Source organism: Balaenoptera musculus, chromosome 7, assembly GCF_009873245.2.
Source record: "Balaenoptera musculus isolate JJ_BM4_2016_0621 chromosome 7, mBalMus1.pri.v3, whole genome shotgun sequence".
Lineage (NCBI taxonomy): Eukaryota > Metazoa > Chordata > Mammalia > Artiodactyla > Balaenopteridae > Balaenoptera > Balaenoptera musculus.
This window is the reverse complement of record NC_045791.1, coordinates 83,281,119-83,297,295: the sequence shown is the minus strand read 5'-3', so window position 1 is coordinate 83,297,295 and position 16,177 is coordinate 83,281,119. Positions and strand designations below refer to the sequence as shown.

At 40.4% G+C, this 16,177-nt stretch overlaps 1 protein-coding gene and 1 long non-coding RNA gene across 3 annotated transcripts in view; one reads left to right on the top strand and one right to left on the bottom strand.

Annotated features, from left to right (window-relative positions):
• Nucleotides 1-2,197: 2,197 nt before the first annotated feature.
• On the bottom strand, nucleotides 2,198-3,800 carry LOC118898162. Its single transcript, XR_005020629.1, has 2 exons — nucleotides 3,660-3,800; nucleotides 2,198-3,504 (listed from the first exon to the last, which is right to left on the bottom strand). It is a non-coding gene; the product is annotated as an uncharacterized LOC118898162 (long non-coding RNA).
• The window catches only part of INO80D (INO80 complex subunit D), a 61,036-nt gene continuing 48,297 nt past the window's right edge, over nucleotides 3,439-16,177 (top strand). Inside the window, exon 1 of one of the 2 annotated variants that reach the window (XM_036858169.1) lies at nucleotides 3,439-3,562. The gene's annotated coding sequence lies outside the window, so the exon portion shown is untranslated. The remainder of the gene's footprint in view (nucleotides 3,563-16,177) is intronic. The other variant, XM_036858168.1, reaches the window with a different exon arrangement.

Genomic DNA, 16,177 nt, shown 5'->3' with positions numbered 1-16,177 from the left:
TGGATAGACTTAGGTACTAGACTTCATGAAGGTGAAATAAGCCGCTGGTTGACACTAGTGAATGAAGGGGCTCCAGCTGCTGGCTACTCAGTTTGTTTTTGGCAAAGAGTAAATGGCAGAGACTTAGCATTTCCAGATATAGCGTATAGAGCTGTGGAAGGCACCTCAAAAACTATAGAGCGAAAGGATTTGGAGTCTTATTGAAAGCCTTAGGGCCAAGAACGTCTACATTCCTTGAAATTGAAGATGATTATCCCAACTGTATTTAAAAGAAGAAAGAAGTGGAAAGGAGGAGGAGGAGGGGAGAAGGGAAAGAAAAATAATACTTTTTGGAGCCCTTGGGGGAATTAAACCAGAGCACATACATAAAAGTGTCCAGCAAGGTTACCAAGATGTATTAGGGGCTCAATGTTAGCCAAATTTGAGTACAGTATTGGGAATTTTATTGGGCAAAATACGTTTATTTAAGGTTAATTATGTCAGTAGTTTTGTCAGCACCTGTAGTTTCTAGGAATTAGAGATAATAACACCTGAAATGAGTTCAATTATCAACCGAAATAAACACTGACCAATCAAATTCACCAATGTTACAAACGTAGCAGGATTTCTTCTTGTTGGGGCTGTAATTCCCCAAGTCTGGGCTATTTAGCTCAGCTGGTGGATAAACATCATGGACCACAGCCCTGTACAAGTCAAGCTTTATAAAGAGAAAGACATTGAAATGCTAAGATTATGCGCCATATCCCTATCCCAGATGGACATCACGCAAACAAGCTTGTTGGTCACAAGAGGGATTGCATAAAAGGGTCCAGTCAGCTTAAAGCAAACACATCTTAATATCTCCAAAAATTCAAAGCAGATCTACAAAGTCATGTCATGTCACATATAAGAAACAAGTTGCTCAAAAACACGTTTTTCAAGTCCACTAGATTTCTTCATTAAGGGAACGGATTTCCTTGTTATGACCGAAGTGTTTGATTTCCAAACATTAAAAAAACAACTGTAAATAGAACACAACTTCATAACTGAGGTTTCTGAGATGATAAGAATCAGTTAATTTTACTTTAATTACTTTAGATTTTTCTAGCAAAGAGTAAGGGAAAGAAACTGCAAAAGAAAACCAAGACTATTCAGGTACTGTATTCAAATACAGATGATAAAGATGGGGGTCAGCATGAAAATAATAAATATCTGTTACATGCACTATCTGAACTCATTTTAACATTATGGGAATTTCTAAATTTGGAAGCTCAAAAAATAAACATTTTAAAGTGAGTCATCAGTTATTTCTAAATGCTTTGTAATAAATTTTAAATGAAAGAAATTAAATATTCTACTGAGTCCATTGACAGATGAATGGATAAAGAAGATGTAGTACATACATACAATGGAATATTACTCAGCCATAAAAAGGAACTAAATTGGGTCATTTGTAGAGACCTGGATGGACCTAGAGACTGTCATACAGAGTGAAGTAAGTCGAAAGAGGAAAACAAATATTGTATATTAACGCATACATGTGGAATCTAGAAAAATGGTACAGACGAACCTGTTTGCAAGGCAGAAATAGAGACACAGACATAGAGAACAAACGTATGGACACCAAAGGGGTAAGGGGGGGTGGGTGGGATGAACCGGGAGATTGGGATTGACATATATACACTAATATGTATAAAATAGATAAGTAATGAGAACCTGCTGTATAGCACAGGGAACTCTACTCAATGCTCTGTGGTGACCTAAATGGGAAGGAAAGCCAAAAAAGAGGGGATATATGTATACATATAGCTGATTCACTTCACTGTACAGCAGAAACACAACATTGTAAAGTAACTATACCCCAATTAAAAATAAATATTCTACTGATGCAAGGCACTACTACTACAAATTCATTCCCACTATGTCAGCCAACCTGTGTCAGAAAAATAACTCTTCGTACAAGATTCAATTCATCATTCCCTGTAGAACATACAAAAAGACCTTTTGTTCATTTTCTAGTACTCTTCTCTTTCTTCATAAAAACAGCAAAATATCTCTGCAATTTGTTCTTCTCCAGTAAGAGTTTTATGGGAATTGTTGCAAGTGGGCAGCAAGCACCCTTCTCTCCCTCACCTCTGTGTTAGCTCTGCACTGTGTGACTTTGTTCCCATCTATCTACTAAGCTTTGCTTATTGGAAAAAAGTAGACTCATGACATCCACTGTAATATATTAAAAGCACTTCACACAGTTTGGCAGCACATTAGAAATTCTGAACATTTCAACTCTAACAACAGTAGACACATATCTCAATTCTGTGACACAGAAAGTGGACAGCAACATGTGTGACGCACCAAAGATCTAAACCTTAAAGGATCTAAATTAAAATAAAAATTAAATGCCTGTACATAATTCTAAATAAGCACTTGTACTCAGAGAAAATCTAAAGCTGTCTTTAAAATCTGTTTTCAGTGGTACAGTAACATTTCTTCATGGGCAGACCATAACAGCATTAGGATTATTTCTATAAAGGTGGTCAGTTATACTTAAGTTGTATTTATGCCTCCAGTGATCTCTGCCTTAATTTGCACTGTGAAAAATAAACAACTGTATCTTGCCCTTCTGGACAATCAATAGGTTTTATTTACATTGCTTTGAGAAAAGGAGACAAAAGACATCCCTTTACAACTGTCTTCCAGCAATCTCCGTTTGGAGAGGACTATATAACACAAATTTTTATCTATAAGGAAACATATAAATCTCTCTGTATATCAATACAAAAACGTATAAATAAGTAGACAAGTAAAGTGGCTAGGAAGTCTCTTGAAGTCCAAATTTATAAACTGACCACCAGACCCAGAACTTAGATCTGTAACGGAAAAAAAAATCATTATTAGCCTGAAAAAAAATTCAAACACCACTCTCACGAACATGGAAAAAAATTAAACAGAAAACAGAAAACAATAATCACCGGAAAACCTGTGTCTTGTAAAGATTTCTTGCCATCAGAAGATGCAGAAACATTTTTCCCCCTGGTGCAAATGCAAACGTTTCTCAAGCACCCCCAGTTTCTTCCCCGCTTTTTCCCCCAGGCGCCGGTGTAGACGGCCGGTGTGGACTTTTTTCCAGAGATGAGAAGTCGAAATTTGTACTTTATCGGGAGCGGGTGCACTTTTCCCCCCGGCCCCCCTTTCCTCTGCCTCCAAGATGGTAGGAAAGTTGTCGTTTCGGAGGGCAGAGGAGCGGCTCTCTGGTGTTATGTCCTCGCAGTGCCTGTAGTGGTGCTGTAGGAGGCTGCTGCCTCTTCTTGTGCAGCTCCGGCAGCCCTGCCTTCTTGGCTGGAGAGTATATTCAGGGATTTCCCCTTAATAATCACCGACCCTGGGAGCACTTTTTAGTTTCCAAAATAAAAATATGATCCTCACCCCTCTTGCTTGACAGGGAAAGGCTCTCGCCAGAGCCCAGGGGGGAGCAGTAGCAGCGGCGGCCGAGCTTCCTAGTCCATTGCCAGCGCCTCTCACTCTGATCTGTCAGACCAGCCGAGGGAAAAGGGGGGAAGGAGAAAAAAAAAAAAGCAGCTGAAAGGTAAGCAGAGGCGGCCCCAGGCCCGGCCCACATCCCCGGGCTCCCGTAGGGCGGCGGGCTGGGCCGCGCAGGCAGGGCGGGCGGCGAGCGCGCTTACGTGAGGCCGGGGATTCGCCGGCCCGCGCCAGGCCCCGGGCAGAGAATGAAAGGGTGAGAGGGGCCGGCGCCGGGGTGGCGGGGGCTGGAGACTCGGGGGCCTGGGGGGCGCCCACGGTTGACGACGGCGGGCCGCCGGGCGGGGGTGCAGCCGGGGCCGGAGCGGGGCGAGCGGCGCGGCCTGCGCGGGCCGGGGTGGGGTGGGGGGGGCGCCGGTTAGGCCTCGGGCCGGCGGGCGCCGCAGCAGCCGCGCCCTGCCCCCGCACCCTGGGCCTCCCCGCGCCCCTTCGGGTCCCCCGGGGCCTCCGGGCGGGACGGCGGCGCTGCTGGGCCGAATCTTGCGCGGGGCCCCGGAAGGCTCCCCCGCGGGGCGGCAGGCCCGGGCGGCCGGGACCGGGGCGTCAGGGCCTAGGAGCGGGGAATGGGCGCCCAGCCGCCCCCTCCCCCGGTCTCTCGCCGACGCCCCCCACCCCCGATTCCGGTAATAGTTGAATTTATTTCTCCCCCTCCTCTGCGCTCCGGGCGGCCAGGCCGGGGCGGGGCGGGCGGCCTGGCGGGCGTGGGGTGGGGTGGAGGGGTGGTGAGGAGTCAGGTGCAGCCGCGGCCCGGAAAGTTTCCTTTTAGGCCCGAATTGGGGGCTGGTCTCCTTTCGGGGAGCCCCGGTCCTAGCGCTCGCGACCCCCGAGGGCGTGGGGGAGAGCACTCGGCTATTTTGAAACTCTTTGCCAGTTCCTGTCCGTGGAAGGTACTCCGCCCCTGCACCCCTCGCCCGCTCCCCGGCGAGCCCTTCCAGGGCTGTAGACTCCAGCCCCTTCCCCGGGAGCCCCCCGGCTGGGGAGAGGGCCCTCTCGGCCCGTTTGCAAAAGTTTTCCAGGGATTTGTCTTAGCTTATTAGTTAGTGAGTGGGCTTGTTGCAGTGGGAAGGGAGGAGGTAAATTCAGGTGGTATTTCTACGGGGCAGGCTTTCCTAATCGCTTTTTTAGCCCTCACCCCGGAAACCAGGGGTGTTAGGTTCAGATTGAGCACCCACCCTCCTCCCATCCCGGGCTCCTTTGGGTCTCTAGCCCCCTTTTCTGGACAGCCTTGCTGAGGGAAAGAGGTAGGGAGCGGTGAGGAGCCTGTCAGTGCGAGGGGGCTGGATGTCTCGAGCAGCCCCCAGATGGAGGAGTTTCCTGTCCTATTTGGTCAATGTCCGGGAAAACAAGCGCGGGGACGGGACCCAAGAGGGAGACCCAGGTTCTCAGGACGGACCCTGCTGGGAAGCATTAAGAATGAGGAGGGAGTGGAGGTGGGCAGGGCAGCTCTTGAAACAAAGTCTGCAGTTTAAGGATCAGTCGTTTATTTATTCTGATAACAACTATTTGGATTTCTGTGATACTCTTAGGTTCGACCCTAGAAATAGAAAAATGGGCATTTTAAGGAAACTTGTTATTGCCACAACTCAAAAGGGTCTGTGGAAGAGTCCTCGGGGAACTGAACATAGCTGACACGGTGTGGTTTGGGTATGGGTTTTTTTTTTTTTTTTTCTATGTTTTAAACGGATCCAATTTTAGCTATATTTTGGTGCCGTGAGTTTTGAAAGTTAAAAAAAAAAAAAATCGAAAACTTAAATTTCCAAATCTAGATTTCCTGGTTTTCGGGGATGGGATGTTTCCTGTGGCTACACTTAACCTCCTGGTGTTCTTTAGTGTGGAAGTCGAAATGTTAATGTGCCCTGCCCCCCACTCCCAGCCCCCGGCGTGGGCATGTTTGGAGAGGTGATTTTTTCCTCTTTCATTCGCTCTTTTCTTCCCAGCTTTTTTTTAGCAGACCTAGGACAGGAGGTTGTGTGTAGGTATGTGTGTCCTGCCTGGTAGCAGGCTGGAGTTGGCTGGCAGAGGTGTTCCACATTCTGACCGCTCAACCCCCCCCACCCCCCAGAGCACTGTTACCCAGGGACAAGGTGGTACTTGCAGAGGGCAAGGGGTAACCCAGGACTTGGTCAGTGCTGACTTCTGTTAGGCGTGGAAGTGAGATTCCTTCTGTGATTCTTACTAAGTGTGTCTTCTTTTCCTTTTGTCTGCCTAAAATAAAACTCCTTCTGTTTCTCCACAATGACAGCCATCCAGCCATTTAGTATTTTACTTAAGAAAGGCTTGATATTTAAGATTGTATGGATTTCTTACAAAAATGCAAATTACATTTAATGGTTGTTTAACTTTATTGATTAATTGAAATTGCTTATTGATTTCGATGTTTTCATATACTGTGTACCCAAAATTATTACTTCTGTTATAGCTTGTCCTTATTTTTGGAGCATATTGGATGGAAGAAATCAGTCTACGAGTCTCTTAGGACATTTTAAGGTTTAAAAAAATCTCTTTGCCTCATAATTTGATATTTTTAAGGTATATTGTTGGCGTCATATTCCCAGACTTTCAAAATCTGTATATGAACAAATCCCAAAAGTTTTGAACTCCCCCGGCCTCCACATCTTTCCTAATCTAATCACCCCATGGGCTACTTTATTTTTGAAGGAATGGTGGGTTTCAAATACATTGTATTTGAAACTAAGAAAAGACTTTCAAGGCAAATATTGAATGAATTTTAAGTTGCTAAGGTAATATACTTTTTCACTATTGAATATTTAGTTTCAAAAACAGATGTTTAATTTTCATTTATAAGTCTGAAGTAATCGTTTTCTTTCCTCCAAAAGATTGTGTAAGGAAATTTGTATACCCTACCCCAACCATTTTTCTCAGTGAGTAATGTTAGTACTATTTTTAGAGAAATGAAATTATAGTTTAGATGGCTTTAAAAATTTCCAAGTCAGAGCACCCAAAATTAAACATGTCATTTCAAAAAAAAAATGCTGATCCATTCATTCTTACCTGAAATGTTTCCCCAGCGTTAGTAGCTCTCACTATCCAGCTTTGGAACAGTAGTTATTGATAATGAGAGGTATTTGTATGTGAATACAGTTAACAGCAATATTCTGAGACGGGTAGCACTCCGTGTCTCCCCACACACACCTGGTAACTTGTAAACAATTGATGAATTGGTGAGACTGGGGTGGAGGCAGCAAATTGTCCCCAAAGGAGATACTCCACTGCATATACAATGGTGTCCCATCCAAGTCCATTTAACTTATGCTAATGTGACTCTGTGCTTTGCAAAACAAACAGCAGTGGAGTCTCCTCCCCACTTCCTTTAGGTATGAGTTTGTTCCAGAACCCCAACTGTAATGGCTGGTCCTGGCTTTTTGGGGACACTTGCAGAGTTACTTTTGATCAGCTTAAAATGAAAACCTTAGGTCTTTCTTTTTTCCCCTCCTTGCACTTAAGATGCCAGACTACTTGGTTCTGATTCTCTCCCAGAATGTGACTTGGTTTTAAGACAGCTTTTTGGTTGCATTTCATTTGTAGCATAGTATCCTGCAGTCAGCCGTATTTGGGCTGGGCCTTGGGTTCTGATCCCAGTTCTTCCACTGGGCAGGTTCCTCAGTCTTTATCTATAAAATAGAAATAACTTTTTTTTGATGTAATGATGTAAAGATTAGATGAGATAGCCCATGTGCTTGGCTCTTAATTCCCCTAGCCCACTCTACTTTTGTATTAGCACCGTCTGTACTATTTCTCTTGTTTGTTTGCTTTTTTTCTGACTAAAGGTAATATTTGCTCATATTCATCCCATTCAGGAGATAACCATTGTTAACATTTTGTTGTGTGTGTGTGTTTTTCCCTATTTTGTGATTGTATGTACGTACCACATAATTTCAGGATCTTCCATTTAACAATGTTGTATAGTTTTGTATTGCTTAAAAGCTTGGGCTGTGGAGACAAATTGGCTTTGAATCCTACCTATGTAACTTGGATAAATTACTTACTTTCATTAAGTCTCAGTTTATTCATCTGTGAAAGGGGATGATAATAACACCTTTTTCATAGGGTTGCTGTGATGATTAAATGAGGAATTGCACATAAAGCCTTTAGAGTGGTGCCTGGTGTGTGACCTTTATACAATATTTTCCTTTAAAGATTTTTTAATATTCTCGATGCGAATTTTTCAATGTGAATGAGTGCTTGACTCAGCATATATTAATACTAATAAGTATTTGAGTACAGATACAATATAATAATTACTTTCATGGGGCAAATAAATATTTTTGTGCCAGTAAAAAATCAGCAGTATATTCACAGAAAGTTTCAGTAGCTTGATGTTAGTCTAGTCTCTGTCGTTGAACTCTGTGAGTTGGTAAATGTAAAGGAGTGGTAAGTACACCAGTGGGCAAAGAAGGTGGGTTTACTTCTAGCTCCTTTTAAACTCTTGAAGTTATCTGCCTGCAGCTGTGTGTGTTGCGTGGCTTTGAAGGGCTGAGTAGTCTGTGGCTTTGGTAGGCTCACCTTGGGAGGGTAGGATGTTTATCTGAGGTGATGGTAGGATTTGCTGAAGCCAGTGCTGTTTCATTCATTTAACAGATTAGCTTCTTTAGTGGTAGCCCTGGGCCTTGTAATAAAAAGACACATTGTCTGCCCTTGAGGAGTTTTCAGTCTAGTGCAGAAGAAAAATAAAGCTGACATTTACATCTTTGAATGGTGAGGGATAGTTTAGCCTGCAGGAAGGAAACCTACTTATTCTGGCCTAAGGGCAAGCAGTTAGCATTTTCCAGGGGGGGATTTCTGCCCTGAGCGAATGGGAGGAGTTAGAAAGGCATTCCAGGAGGTGGGACCTGCAAGTACTAATAAATGCCTAAGGACAAAGGAGTATTCTGTATTGCAAATTGTAGGAATTGGGGGAGTAGGAATCTATAATGGGAGAGGGAGTGGTCAGCCTGACCAGGTCCTAAGGAGTTTGTACTTAGGCCAAGGGATTTGGATTCATTTTACATTTATGTAGGCCTTTGGCTAAATAAATTATTTGCATTTTAGAAGATTTGAATCGTACAAAAAGTGGAACAAAGGAGGGCAAGTGAGACAGCTGCTGAGAAGAGATTGAAGGTTTGGACTCACGAGGTGGCAGTGGAGATGGAGAGGTCAGTGGAGAGGCTGTTACGGAGGTAAAAGTGGTCTTCATAGGTTGACCGGATGTAGATTTGGGAACCATCCTCGTATAGGTAACAGCTGAAGTTGTAGAATTAGAAAAATTTGGTTTAGTCAGTGGTTCTTAGTCTTTTTTGGGAATCTGATGAACTTTCTGGCCCCTTCTCCAGTAAAATGCATTTATGCATATTCACAGTTTTATACATTTGCTTGAAACCTGGGATAATCTAGTCTTGGGGTAGATGTAGAGCAGACATTAAAATGAAAGCCTGTAAAAATGTTTTGTTTGACATTCACTCTTTGTTTGTGTGTGACTTTATCACTGACACTTTATAGATGAGGAAACAGATTTGTAAAATAACTTGCTCAAGGTCACGCATCTTGTATTTCAACAGTTTAAATGAGCTGCTGACATGGAAAAGATTTTGTGGGAAAATTTGGATTTTTGTCTTCTTTGAAAAATTGGAAGATCTGGAAACCTTGGGTCCACGCTCGCCGGTGTGTTTTAATCGCAACAACTTGTTGGAACTGGTTTGAGTCTGCTGCCTTTAGATAAGCAAAGTTTGCCAAAGTCTGGCCATGGCCCACCCCTGTGGCCCATGTAGGCATTTCATCTTGGATCCCTATAAAACAAGATTAAGAGAATCTTGGGGAACATTGACATTTAAGTGTGGGTTCAAGAGAAGCTTTAACTGAGCGGCCAGAAAGAGAGTTTTCAAGAAAGAGAAAGTGTCAGGTGCCGCAGAGAGGTCAAGTGAGATAAGGATGGAAAGGTGTACCTGGAATTTAGCAACAAAGAGGCCATTGGTTTCAGATTCTTAGAACAAAAGAACTTTGAGGACTAGAACTACAGCTTGATTTTTCTTTCATCTTGTCCTGCAGTATAGGGTTTCTGTAACAATTGAGAGTGACTGTGGCATGGATAGAAACTCAGAAAGCATTTGTTGTAAAGGATTGTTAACTGGAGCTAATAAATGCTGTAACCCAATGAAACACTGCTCATTCTGCTAGTATTGTCATCCTAAGAACACCAGAACACCAGGAATATAGATGTTCTGTAGAATGGAGAAGATATTTTTAATATTAGATTTTTAATATGGATTATAGAAAACAGTTCTCAGTGGATTCTGTTACCCTAGCCTCAAGAAGGTGGGAGGGCCTGACTTAACCGAGAATTACGTTGTACCATTCAGAAAACCAGCAGCAGCTGGAGACTGCATTTCAGCCCTGCAGATCTTTGAGTAAAATAATACCAATAAACTACTACTTACTGTTTCTAATAGTACTTAGCATTAAGTGATTAGTATGTGCTAGGTACCATGCACATGAAATACCTAATTTAATTCTCCTAAGTGACTGGATGAGGTACATACTATTGTAATCCTTTCTTTACAACTGAGAAAACTGAAACCTAAATAACTTGCCCAAGGTCAAACACCCAGTAATTAGCAGAGCCAGATTGAAGCACCATCTCTGATACCCACTAAAGCCAGTAAGTGCTCTCAACTGCTGCATGAGCTAGCCTTACCTTTCTAATAAATAAGGTAAAGAACTCGACTAGCCTAAAGGCCATTTTAATTAAAATTCACAATGCAAACTTATTTGTACAGTGCTGTTTGAGCACAGTGTTTGGCACATAATAGACATTCAATAAGCAATTTATTTTTAAATATTCTAGTTTGAACTTTATGTTGAATATTGTTTATATTTTGGGGTGATAGGCAGTTTTTTCTCACGATCTTTCTCTTTGAATCACATCAGTTGATAGATTTTGATCATTTCTGAGTCTAATTTTACTACTTTTCAAATTGATATGTGGGATATTGCTGGTTTTTTAAAAAATCAATAATAATAATAATCTGTTTAGTATCACATTTTTATGCTCCATGAAGTTGAATTAAAATTCATTTCAAAAAAAGCTTAAAGTAGGGGGGACACGCTTTTTAAGACTTTATATGATCTGGGATAAGTAAAACTTCTTTTCGTTTGTATTAAATATATTAGAAAACTAACATTCTGAGAATTTAGGTTCATGTTGGATTAGAAAAAATTGTAAGGTATGTTGTAGGTCCAGGCTCTAAAAAGGGGGTAGAATATAAAATTACAGATGGCAATTAGGGGAAAATGCTGTGGCAGTGAAATGAACGTGCTTCTGAAACTCGAGACTCAAAAGAACAGTAATGACATGCAGAGATTCCACATGGAGGTGATACAGTAGCAGTCCCAAAGAGAATAATGTTCAAAGTTTTGCAAATTGGTTTATGGTTGCTGTTGGAAGACCGAAAGGGCTGAAGGTTGCTTTTGTTAAAAGCTTACCTTTCTTACTTTTCTCCCTGCTAATGTCTTATTCCTCCGTATTTGCAAGAAGAAAGAAACTATGGAAAGGAATTTATTTTTCATTAAACTCAGCATGTAATATCAAGGAGGATTTTTTTTTTTTTTACACCTACCCGTATTTCCTTCTCTTGAATTTCAGTATATGGATATGTTTGCTGTGAAAATATTCTTTCTGTGAGTCTATTCTCAGTAATAGTTATTTTTGGTAATAATTAATAAGGGTGTATATTCTACTGCTGCTTTTAAGTGCTTAATTACCTTAATTCTGTTCTTTAAGGGAGCATAGATCTGTTTGTATTCTAATTCTAAAGAAGCTATTTCCACAGCTGAATATAGTATGTACTATAGCTGTGATAAATTTAGTCTGGTTAGGATTTTTTTTTTAGTGATATTCATTGTGTATTAAAAGGTAGAGCTTAGGTATAGTTCTAAATGGATTAGTCATTGGGATTGTATTTAAATATTAGGGTCTATAAAACATTTGACCAAGATCATGTGGACTTTATACATTATATGTTTCCTCTCTTATTTTATCTTACAATGAATGTCAATGAGTGAAGGCCATGTGAACTTCACCTTTGGTGGAGTAGGGGTAAAGAACTTCAGTGGTGGAAGGCTAGATGTAGAAGATGAAAAATATATAGTTATTTTTTCTTCCCCTGAGAGCTACCTTAGCGCTTTTGTGATGATTTCTTCTTTAATTTAAAAGGAAAAACCTGTTAATGTAGAGAAGACCAGATGAATAGTTGTTTCCAGTTTATAGACAAAGTGATTTTTTTTTTTTTTTTTTTTTGGCCGTGCCGTGCAACATGCAGGATCTTAGTTCTCCGGCCAGGGGTCGAACCAGTGCCCCCTGCATTGGGAGTGCAGAGTCTTAACCACTGGACTGCCAGGGAAGTCCCTATAGACAAAGTGGTTTTGATATTAAATAATACCCATTAAGAAGGAAGTTAGATTTCAAAGCAGAGGGCCATTGTCCCCCAACATTCTTTCCTTTTATGGTATATAAAGTGAGTTTGAATACATTAGGGAATTGAAAATATAAGTATAAAGATTAAATTGGGCTTTAAAAATTTTTTTTATTAATTTATTTTTGGCTGCATTGGGTCTTTGTTGCTATGCGCAAGCTTTCTCTAGTTGCGCCGAGCAGCGATACTCTTTGTTGTGCACAGGCTTCTCACTGCGGTGGCTTCCCTTGTTGCCGAGCACAGGCTCTAGGCACTCGGGCTCAGTAGTTGCTCTAGGGCGTGCGGGCTTTAGTAGTTGTGGCGCTCGGGCTCCAGAGCACAGGCTCAGTAGTTGTGGGACACGGGCTTAGTTGCTCCACGGCATGTGGGATCTTCCTGGACCAGGGATCGAACCTGTGTCCCCTGCATTGGCAGGCCGATTCTTAATCACTGCGCCACCAGCGAAGTCCCTGAATTGGCCTTTTAAAAGAGGGATTTGAAAATGGAGAACAGGTAGGTGATTGTTCAAAAAGGAGATGGAAGGTTGGCTTTTAGTAGGACTTTAAAACGTTAAAAATCAAAGAAATATTAATAGAAAAAAATAATCACAGGTAGATGTAAAAAAAACTAAGGTTGAAGAGAAGTTGTTTATAAGATGTTGCAATTAAACATCTATTTGTAATGGCATAGAGATCGTTAGCAAGAGCTTTGGCTCCTTGTGGCAAATGCTGAAAGAGGGCAGTTGGATAGATTAATGAATTCTTAGAGTTAGGAGGAAGTTGAATAGGTAGATTTTAATTCATTCTTACATTGTTTTAAAAAACATTATTTGCCAAATAGACATTGGGTAGCAAGTTATGTGAATCTATTTGATGAAACGTTTGGTGTTACCTCAGATGTACTGCAATATTCAAAAAATTTAAAGCTTCTAAATTATACTTTCTCTTGGTATATGGCTATGACTATTAGAAATTATTGTGTAGACTGTCTGAAGTACCAACTTAGTGATTTTTTTAAAATTACTTGATGATTGGTGGGTGAATCTAGTAACCTGTTTTGGGTAGACAACCTAGAATTGAGGTACTACACAGAAGCTATTTATGTAGGCAGCATGTACTTATTGAGCAGCTATTAACTTCTGGATACTATGCTAAGCTCTGGGATATAATGAACAGAAAACTGTTTATCCCTCTAGGAGCTTATTTCCTAAGAGGGAAGACAACGGAAGAACAGGCAATTAAAGTAGAATGTGATAAGGGTTAAAACAGGGAAATGCACAGAGTACCTCAGAGGAGCATGTAACTAACTCAGCCTTTGGGAATCTGCATGTGGTGACAACTGAGCTGTGTTCTGAGGCTAGGGCTGGCCGGAGGAGGGGGCACAAAGAGGAAGACATCCATTGCTCTGGACAGAGGACCTGTCCTTGGGCTTAGTGAGACCAGAGGCGCCTGGGTGCTCAGAGCTCTGGGTGAAGTCCTCCAGTTATTCACTTCCTTTCTTTTGAGTGCATCTCATTGCATAGATTATAATCTTTTCAGGGAAAAAATTATGTCTTTTACTATTAGTATCCTCTATAGCTTCTCCAAAAATGATGGACTTGCCATCAGTGTTTAATAAATAAATACTTGTCATTAAAGCTAGAATCACATGGATCTGACATAGTGAAAATGAATCAAGTTTAGTAACTTCTTTAATAACATGTTGATTCTTTAAAATAAAGAGAAAATAACATAAGGAATATGTTTGTTGTAAAAATTAGATAATTTGTTTTATGATTTTGATTTTATTTTGGTACATTTTACTGTACAGAATTTTAAAAGATACTTCTGGTTAATGATGTCAGAATACTGGCATCTCTGTTCTCTAAACCAACTGAAAAGAATAAGGAGAATGAGAAACAGAAGAAAAACTCAATCTTTGATAGCTAAAAAAAACCTTATAATCAGAATATATGAATTAGTGCTATTTAAGTGCAGTGGGAATGGAACCAGGGCAAGAGAGGATGCAAGGAGAGGATGATTTCCTCTGTAGAACTCAAGCAAAGTGGGGGGAGCAGCTTCCTCCCAAGTAGGTGACACACCATGAGGACGAAACTAGTGATCCCCTTACTAGGAATGTCAAAGTTGGTATATACATTGTGCTCCCTGAGTGTCAGGAGAGGTGGGGTTGAATAACAAACCGTAGAGTCGTACTATTTTTGCAAGAAGTTGAGAGTAGAGGAGAAACTGGAAGCATGCAGCCATATAGCTGCTGATCTGGTCAACTGAAGAGAAATAAAGCCTAAATTATCATCCCCTAATCTATGCCATGTGGGCCACTGTGAGTTGGGGAGACTAATCCAACATTGAGTCAAGCCTTAAGGGAAGAGTGTTGGAGTTGATCATTTTCAGAAAGAACAGAGAAAGTGAAAATTATGAATAAATAGTTCCTTATGCTGGGAGGTGGTGTGCAGAGTTGGGGGTGAGACATGGCTCCTCTGAAACAGGAGTTTAAAGATGAGATACAAAAGCTCAAGAAATAAATAAGATACAAGAGTGAGCTCATGGAACCAGGGTATGAAATAAAAGAGGAAAATATAGTCATTGTAGAAATGAAGGTCACTTTCAAAGCAGCACATATACACTATAGCTGATGATAATGGAGGTGAGCTTGAGAAATTTGAGCAATCCAAAATGGAGAAAGTAAAAATAAAGACTAGAGACGGAGACAGATATGGAAGACAGTAAATCTAGCATACCAATAATTGGTACCCCTGAAGAATACAATAGAATAAATGAAGTAGAAAAAAAAATTCAAGATACTAAGGAAGAGTTTCCCACAATAAAAGACGAATTGAAATTCTAGAATGGTTTCTAGTATTTAAATATAGAGACTTTTTTTTTTTTTAATTTTTAAAATTTTTGGCCACACCACGTGGCTTACGGGATCTTAATTCCCCGACCAGGGATTGAACCCTGGCCCTGGCAGTGAGAGTGCTGAGTCCTAACCACCGGATCGCCAGGGAATTCCCATAAAGACTTTTATTGTTAGGTTAAAGTGGGGGGGAAAAAAATCAAACCTCCTATAAAAGAGGCTGGCCTCAGGCTTTTACATTCTAGGAGACATGGAAAAAAATTATACAAAGTCAATAGACAAAAAAAATATATGATCCAAGACTTACGTCCAGGCAAGCTATAGTTTAAGTATAATTTCAGTTGACATATATTTTTAAACAAAAGCCATGGCTTATTTTCCATAAGTCAGTCCTTGGTGGGGAATGTGGAAAAGGGAGGTAACTATTTTATGAACTATTGAATCAAGAGATGAATTGAAAACGAAGTTAAAAGATTAGTGATTAGCATCGAATAATTTTAAATGTAGGACAAACGTTCAAATGTCATAAGCTATAGCAATGTAAAAATAATAATCTAAGGAAGAAATACTGAGTTGGAATGGGTAGGTAGTTAACAAAAACGGAAATTTTTCTCATTCATAACATGAGATTAATCACAATAATGCTAAATATACTAATTTTCTTAGTTTGGAGTAAAGAAATGTTATTTAAAGGACACAGACTATAAATCTTCCAAGAAAATAGACTATATAATGAAATATGTAATAAGATAGAATTGAAAGCTAAAAACAATACAAAAAATGAGGTAATAAAATTAAGATGAAACATTTGTCATGTAAGTAAATACAAAATTATTAATTGGATGAACCCATTTACTAAAAGAAAATGACTCAGATTGGTGCAAAAAAGTCAAACCTGTTAAGAGATGCATCTAAAAAAGGGACCAACAAATAATAATTTAGTAAATATTTTAGGCTTTGTGGTACAACTACTAGTTCTACTGTTACAGCGTGAAAGCAGTCATATACAACATGTAAATGAATGAACAGAACAGCCTTCCAATACAACTTTATTTACAAAAACAGGCAATGGGCCAAATTTGTCTTATAAGCCAGTGTTTGCTGACCTGTGATCTAAAACAGTGCCTCAGAAAACCTGAGAGTAAAATGATGGGCAAAGACTTAACCAGCAAGTTCAAATCCAAAATATGGAGTCCAGGTATTAGTGTCAGACAAGGTTGAATTCAAGACAAAAAGCATCAATTGAGTTGCATTTCCTAATGGATAAAGAGTGACAGTCTAGTGGTCATGAATCTCTGTATCAAATAATACAGCTTTAAAATTTGTAAAATAAATACAAGGAGAAACAAATAAGATGATAGTAG